Source organism: Adiantum capillus-veneris, chromosome 19, assembly GCF_014529385.1.
Source record: "Adiantum capillus-veneris isolate H3 chromosome 19, ASM1452938v2, whole genome shotgun sequence".
NCBI lineage: Eukaryota > Viridiplantae > Streptophyta > Polypodiopsida > Polypodiales > Pteridaceae > Adiantum > Adiantum capillus-veneris.
Window position 1 is genome coordinate 1,520,885 of NC_140949.1, and position 7,769 is coordinate 1,528,653.

Consider the following 7,769-nt stretch of genomic DNA (forward strand, 5'->3'; position numbering starts at 1 on the left):
GTTCTTAGTGAAGGACCTACACCCTGCAAAACGCCAATGAATGTTGCCAAACTAGTGGACTTCATGTCTTCTGAGGTCCGAACCACGATCATAGCAAAGCTGTATGGAGATCCTGAGTTATTCCTTGCACTTCGAGCATTCCTTAACGGAGAGCTACGAATGGGATTACCGCAGTTTGCGCAACCAAATAGGCCTGACTCGATTATGATTGATGAGGAAAATCATGTGCAATCACTTGACTTAGATGGACACGAGTCTGTGATTGAGGTACCCATTAACGAATTAGGGCAGTATTTTGAAGGCGACGAGTCTAATGCGACCCTACCCATCACTACCAAGGGATTAACTATAAAGGGAATTCTTGATGGTGGTGCGGGAGTTAGCATCGTTACAAAAGATTGTTGGGAATCCATGGGAAAACCCCGCCTCAGTGTTACTAACATTGTGGTAAAGATGGCAAATGGTACCATAGCCAAACCTATGGGGATGCTCAAGGATCTTAAGATCAAAGTTCTAGGACACAAGGTACGACATACGTTCATTGTAATGGATTTCTCTAAACACCTTATGTCATATGAAATGATTTTAGGACGACCATTCATGAGGGAAGCACAAATGGTTCATGATTGGTCTAAAAATCATGTCTATTTGCAATTCCAAGACTCTGTCCTTAGAGTGGATTTGGTGACTGGTAAGGTACACCCCTTAGGGAGTAAAACCATTATTGATCATCGCTCTGACACCACAGTTCACTCGGCCCCACTACAATATTGTTACACTTGTAAGAAGGATACAGACATTGGCCAAGATTCTCCTTATATGGATATCTTACCTGGGATGACTGAGTCGGACAATGTGGATTGGGTCCACCTAGCATCAACCATAGACACTTGGGGAAATAGGGGGACGACCTGGGTAACACCTGAGGGGGATGAAATGCCTATACCCTTAAATATGCTACAAGCAATGCATATCGCTTCCGACAAGACTCATCCTAATGTAACGAAGAAAACATACAAGTGGGTCCCTAAAGCTTCTTTAGTGACCATAGCTAGTGCTAAAAAACAGAAGCCTTGTAAGAAACGTACCACTCGCTCCAAGAAAAGTAAGAAAATGCTGCGTTGGATTCCTAAACGACTATTGGAAGCCCAAGGATACTATCAAGGAAATGATCAAATCTGGGTGCCAAAACGTAGATTGTGCTCTTACCTATCACCTGACCCAAGTGAGCCCAATCCCGTAGCTCCAAAACGAATCAATGATCGTGGAAAGAAAAAAATCACAGAATGCTACACACCTGCTCCCGAGCTAGTTTGGGTACCAAAGAAAGAAGGATTTGTTCCACCTAGCTCAGGAAGGGGGGAGTCCCATGAAGCTTCTAGCTCCTCATGTAATACATCCATAGAGGTAAAAGCTTCTACACAGCCTCCATCTATAGTAATGGACCTCAATGAAGCTACAAAAGAATCCACACCTCCCAGTGTTCAAGAATCACCTGATGAACCACTTCAAGTTCGATCCTGGGAGAGTACCTTACCACCCTTGCAACTTGACAAGGCACCTAGGGTAATAGAAAACTACTGGCAAAAATCCTCACCTATTACCAACTGGAACAATTGGTTTCAAAGGGTGGCAAGCTCATTTCAAACGGTATGATCTACCCAAGGAAGGGGGGAGTGTTTGTGGACAGCCATCATTCACTTGTTTCCCTCTCAACCTTTTTCCCTGACCTCTTAATCTCCGATCTTAGGGAATGTACATATAAAGCTTTATACTCACAAAAACAAAAAATAAAGAGCAAGAGAAATTAGCAAACGAGTATGCACATTAAAGTCAAAACATTGACTCAGACCTACACATGTCACATCTGGTACAGTGAAACAGAAACCTATGCCATAATACACCTTTGATCCTCATCACTTGAGTGATGGAGGGTAAGGTAAGATTAGTACGATAGGAGTGTTTCTGTTTTAGAGTTGAGTGATTAGCAAAGATCTCTTTTCCCACTGATGTGCCTCCTAGAGGTATTGTTTGTATTTCATAGTGTGTACAGGAGCGTGTTGCTATTAATAGGGTTTGGACCTTCATGGAACCTTCAAATCAAGCACGACCATCAACACAAACAGGTGTTTCTTGTCCATTAGCATTGCCGTTATCTTTTTGCATCTATGATTGTCTGCTTTGATTGTGATTGGTAGCATAATATTCAGTGCATTTGCTTAGTATCAAACATTTAATTCAATGTAATGTTTTGTCATAATCACTTGTTTAGGTGTAAAAATCAAGCAGTCCGACTAAGCTAGTTTGACCAAGTTAGGTGTTAGAAATCTTCTCTTAATACCATGGGGAATGCCTTCCTAATAAGCAATGGTTACTTAGGTTCTTAATCCGATTTAGGCAGCATTGTATGAAATGTACTAGGGCTTTCTAGTGGGCTTAACCCTATCGACCTTTAGCTTAAGTATTATAAAGGGAGTTTACTAATGTGATGAGCCTGGGGAGTGTAACAGTGTTATATGACCCCCCAAAGTTACAAAATTAAAATGCTGAAAATGAACAAACAAAAAATCAAAGTGCCACAATGTAAAATCTTATGCTGGAAGAGAAATCCTGGCTTGAATTGTTACTTCACTCACATGTATTGCCTATGGTACTAGAGCCCTAGAGGTTCCCAGTGTGGGCGCTTTTCCTTGAAAAGCAAAAAATCCAAGGCATACAAAATAAGCACACACATCATAATTGAATCAATGTGAAAAGACTTTGGGGGGTCAAAGAAAAAGTAATCAGTCAGGCGATGATTTCATGAGAAATTCCTTTTATGGTAGCTTAACTACAAGGTTTTCTAGATATAGCCTCTAGTCAGCCCTCGAACATGAATACTTGGCTCTCGCGATTAAACAACTTAATTGACCACTGAAAATTAAGAAGCTTACCCATGGTATTAATATTCGATCTCTAGTGCTTTTTGACCGTCAAATTAGCGACCCCAGACTTGTTTAATTTTTTACCTTTTACATCTGTTTATGCATTTGATTTCATTGCAATTTAATGTTCATTGCTAACAAATTGTTTGAAATTCTTTGACCAATCAATGTGTCTACCTAAAACTGCATATGCTTTTTAAGAGAATGCCATTACTGTGCCAATGTTGTTTGATTTTGCAGTGACTGAAGAAGGCTAAGGACATTCATCTCAAATGATCTTCCACCTCGACGAACCAGCTTCAACTCAATAGCTTCCGAGGACGGAATCTACATCAGGAAGGGGGGCATGTTAACCCTCACGGCACACGGACACCCTATCACCTACGATGGACGTGTATTATGTATTTGGTAGAGTCAGGTACCGGGCTTGTCGGTCCAATAGGAAAAGGGTAAGAGTGATCGTCGATGAGAGGCGCACTTTAACTTGGACATTCAAGGGATTAGTTGGTTAAGCATGGGCGCCCAAGTGTGAATGGGGTGAGCTCCTATAAAAGCCAACTAAACCTAATTTTTACTCATTCTCTCATTTGTGCAATTGAAGAGTGCTCTTGCTCCATCTCCATCTTCTTCTTCTTCACCTCCTTGTGTGTGTGTGTGTGTGTGTGAGAGAGAGAGAGAGAGAGAGAGAGAGAGAGAGAGAGAGAGAGAGAGAGAGAGAGAGAGAGAGAGGGAGAGTGTGTGTGTGATCGAGCATTACGAAGGCACGGCGGCGGCGAAGTGGTTGAGCGCGGCACGACTGCAGCTTCTTCTTCATCGCGGCGAGGAATCCACCACGAAGGCGAACGTAGAGCGGTGAGTGACACACCCTTTGTTTTCTTGAGCTTGCTAGTTTAGGCTTGTTGTGTGCTTGGAGCCGTTTGTGGCTCACACACGGTGTATTGGCAAGTCCCTTGCTTCGACAGTGCGGCAAGGAGCGCACAGTCACAAATGTTTTGAAAACACTAAACGCTTCATCCTTGTGCTTGAGAAAGTAAACCCATACTTTCCTCGAGTAATCATCTATAAATGTCATAAAGTAAGAAGCTCCCCCTAGAGATAGGCTAGGCATAGGTCCACACAAATCACTATGAACAAGTGCCAACTGTGTATCTCTTCTACTGCTTCTATGCTTATGTGGCTGCTGTGTTTGCTTACCATACAGACAATGTTCACAGAATTCAAAATAATTAAATGAAAAGCCAAGCAAATAACCAGAACGAGACAATATTTCCATTCCCTTCTTGGACATATGTCTTAACCGGCTATGCCACAAAGAAACGTTCGGCTGCTCGGTTACATTGATTACATTTTTAGAGACATTTGATACATAAATCATGTAAAGTCCTCCAAACTTTACTCCATGTGCTACTGTCATAGAACCCTTGGATATCTTCCACATGTTCTGTCCAAAAGTGGTGACGTAGCCAGCATCATCAAGTAAACTTGTGCTGATCAAGCTCTTTGTAATTGCGGGAACATGTCTCACATTCTTCAGCGTGAAAGAAGAGCCATTCTGAAACTTCAATTGAACATCTCCAACACCTAAGATCTCACATGTCTGCCCATTGCCTAGACGAACATGATCTTTAGTACTCACATAAGAGGTAAACCACTCCTTGTTTGGAGACACATGAAGTGATGCCCCTGAGTCTATAATCCAGTCACTCACTGCATTTCCATCAGATGCTGTAAGAAGAGCTGAGTCCATTGTATTCTTCAAGTCTCTTGACACTAGACTATCATCCTCTGCAACAGTGCTTGTCACATTTATTTCTTGAATCTTCACTCAGGACTTGTTCTTCTCACCATGGTCTTCAGCTTTCTCTTTGCCTTTTTCTGCTTTCCATTCTCTGCAGTCTCTTTTCATGTGACCCTTCTTGCCACAATGGTAGCATTCTATGTCACTCTTGCCTTTAGCACTGCGGGACTTGCTACGAGACTGATTCCTCTTTCCACCTTTGTACTTTTCTTTGGTCCTTCCCCTGACAACTAAGGCTATTCCTTTGCCTTTTTCCATTGTCTTTCTATTGGTTTCTTCAGTAAGCAGACTTCCTTCTACACTTGCTATGTTCAAACCATCTGGAGGTGCAGAATTACTCAAAGCTGTGCGAAAAGTGTCCCAACTTTCCGGCAATGTGATCAACAGGAACATAGCTCTAACAGGTTCATCAAACTTGACACCTTGAGCTGACATCTGACTATAGATTGTGTTGAATTCATTCAGATGATTGGACATAGGTGTCCCTTCTTTCATCTTCAAGTCAACAAGCTTCTTAAGCCAGTATACCTGTGAAGCTGCACTCTGCTTCTCATAAAGATCACTCAGCTTTAACCATGCTTGATAAGCCGACATCTCGTCTGCTACATTGAAGTAAACGCTTTCTGCCAAAGTCAGCATAATGGTAGAAAGTGCCAATTCATCCATTTCGCTCCATTCATCTTCGTCCATATCTTCTGGTTTTATCCCCTTGAGCTTTATAGGTTTTATCTGCTTCTTTTGTACCAACACATGCCAAATCTGCCTCTTCCACAATGGGAAATTGGTTCCATCCAGCTTCTTGATATTGTAAAGAGCAGTGTCCTGTGATCGAGCCATAGCTACGCTTCACAGTAGTTTACTTTTCTGGGAAAAATTCGGCCGAGTTTCCCCTGTAAACTGACCTCTGAACCAATATCAACCTGTCAAATGAACCAAGAAAGCTTCAGATTTTGTAGAAATTTTGGCAGAGTCTCCTTTGTAAAATGGCTCTGGTGTACTAAAAACAGACCAAAAAACAGCTCAAAAAACACCGTCTCTCTGACACTGTAAGCTGCGGGTAAACCTGTCCTGCACCTGTACTGTCTCTCACTGTCCTGTAAGCATAGACTGCGACAATGCCTCAATGGCAGTAAAGCAAAGATGCAATCCCAAGTGTCTAACTCACAGTCAATACATCCTAGCTGCCTATCTAAGGGTGCTCGAGGGATTGCTCCAAGACCTGTATCACCAAAAGGATCTCAACATTCGAGAATCCCCTAGCTCAATAAAACCTCACTCGACCCTCAACAAAGGCTGCAGTAAATCTGACAGTACATAGACTTCCCACAAAGTCATACATCCACAAATTTCCCACTATATGCTGTAACCGCTGCGGAGGTTTTTTGCTGCGTGACTCACAGCCAGCAAACCCTCAACAGACATACATCATCTCTGACAATACAGCCCATGTGGAAGTACCTGCAATGTCAGGATGAAATCTAGAATATCAAGCAGCAAACACAAGCTACCTGATGAACTAGTGGATGTCGCCTATAGCCTGTGTGTAGATGCGCCCGTGTCGTATGTGACACGCCTCCAAGAACTGTGACCCGTCCTTTGATGTGTAGACAGCCACAAATCAACACTCTGGGAGTGTCGATATCCTCAGCACCTGCAGTCGTAGGCCGAAAAACCCCAAATTTGCAGAGTCGGATTTGCACCCGCTGAGACCACGTACTCGAAAATGGCCTGCACAAACCTTTGTCAAAGCCGAACGGTGGCCGAGATGACCTCAGAATGAAATTCTGAGAACACCAAGCCCTTTGGGCTTGCCCACGAGATTTAAGGCCGTGTCTTCGCCTGTCGAATTTCACTCCAATCTGAGTTGGTGACTCTAGCCTCCTGCAGTGCTGCCCCGAGCCTCGATCTGAGCTCTGATACCAGTTGAAGGAGTACGAGCGGAAGTGCGACGCGAGAGAGAGTTCGAAAAGAAGAGCACGATGATATGGTGAAATCGCTCTACTGTAATGTGTAGAGCATAGTGAGTTCTTATTAGGTTTTTAGAAAAAAATATGTGTACATACCTGGCGGCCCGCCCACTTACCTGGGCGACCACATTGGGCTTTATACCCCAACACCTCTCTCTCTCGGCCTTATTTTGGTGATGTTTCCTCACCCTTCAATGGAAAGCTCAATATTCTGGTGAATAATGTGGGCATGAATATAAGAAAGCCTACTATGGAGTACACGGCAGAAGATTTCTCTCTGATCATTTCCAGGAATTTCCAGTCATCCTATCAAAATGCTCAGCTGACCCATCCTCTTCTAAAAGCATTGAGAAAGGGAAATGTTGTTTTTGTTTCATCAATAGTAGCCTACAGGTGTTGTTGCGATTTGTTCTGGTTCTCTGTACGCTGCAAGTAAAGGTGCTATGAATCCAATTGCAAAGAATCTTGCATGTGGTTGGCCAAGGATGGAATTCGAGTAACCATTGTGGCTCCCTGGTGCTTAAAGACGAGGGATTAACAAGGCAAACTATATGTTGGACACCTCTAAGGCGAGCTTAAGAACCATTCGAAGTTGCCTCAGTTGCAGTGGCATTCTTGTGCCTCCCCACTGCAGGATTTATGAATGGTCAATTTATCACAATCAGTGGTGCTATGTTTGTAAATGGATTCTTCCCTATAGATGCTTGAGATCTACTGAGTATTCAGTGTCCACAGAGAGAGAGAGAGAGAGAGAGAGAGAGAGAGAGAGAGAGAGAGAGAGAGAGAGAGAGAGAGAGAGAGAGAGAGAGAGAGAGAGAGAGAGAGAGAGAGAGAGAGAGAGAGAGAGAGAGATGGATGTATTATGCTACCATGACAATGTCAATTTCTTAAAATAATTCCACTTTGCAAGTAATGTTTTTAGTTTTTTTGCACCCTTCCACTAGTGATTGACTTTTTGATTTGAGTTGAGTTGGTTCCGCGTTGCCCCATGTTGGTTTTATTGATGCGTATTTAGCTTTGTTCATGAATTCATTGGCAGTCATTTGTTCATTTGAGGGATTTGAACTCATGCACGAGATT

The 7,769-nt window shown here is 42.9% G+C and overlaps 1 pseudogene; it reads left to right on the forward strand.

The window, feature by feature from the left end:
- The first annotated feature begins 6,858 nt into the window (after nucleotides 1-6,858).
- Nucleotides 6,859-7,397, forward strand: LOC147433459 (tropinone reductase homolog At5g06060 pseudogene; annotated as a pseudogene).
- The last annotated feature ends 372 nt before the right edge of the window (nucleotides 7,398-7,769 follow it).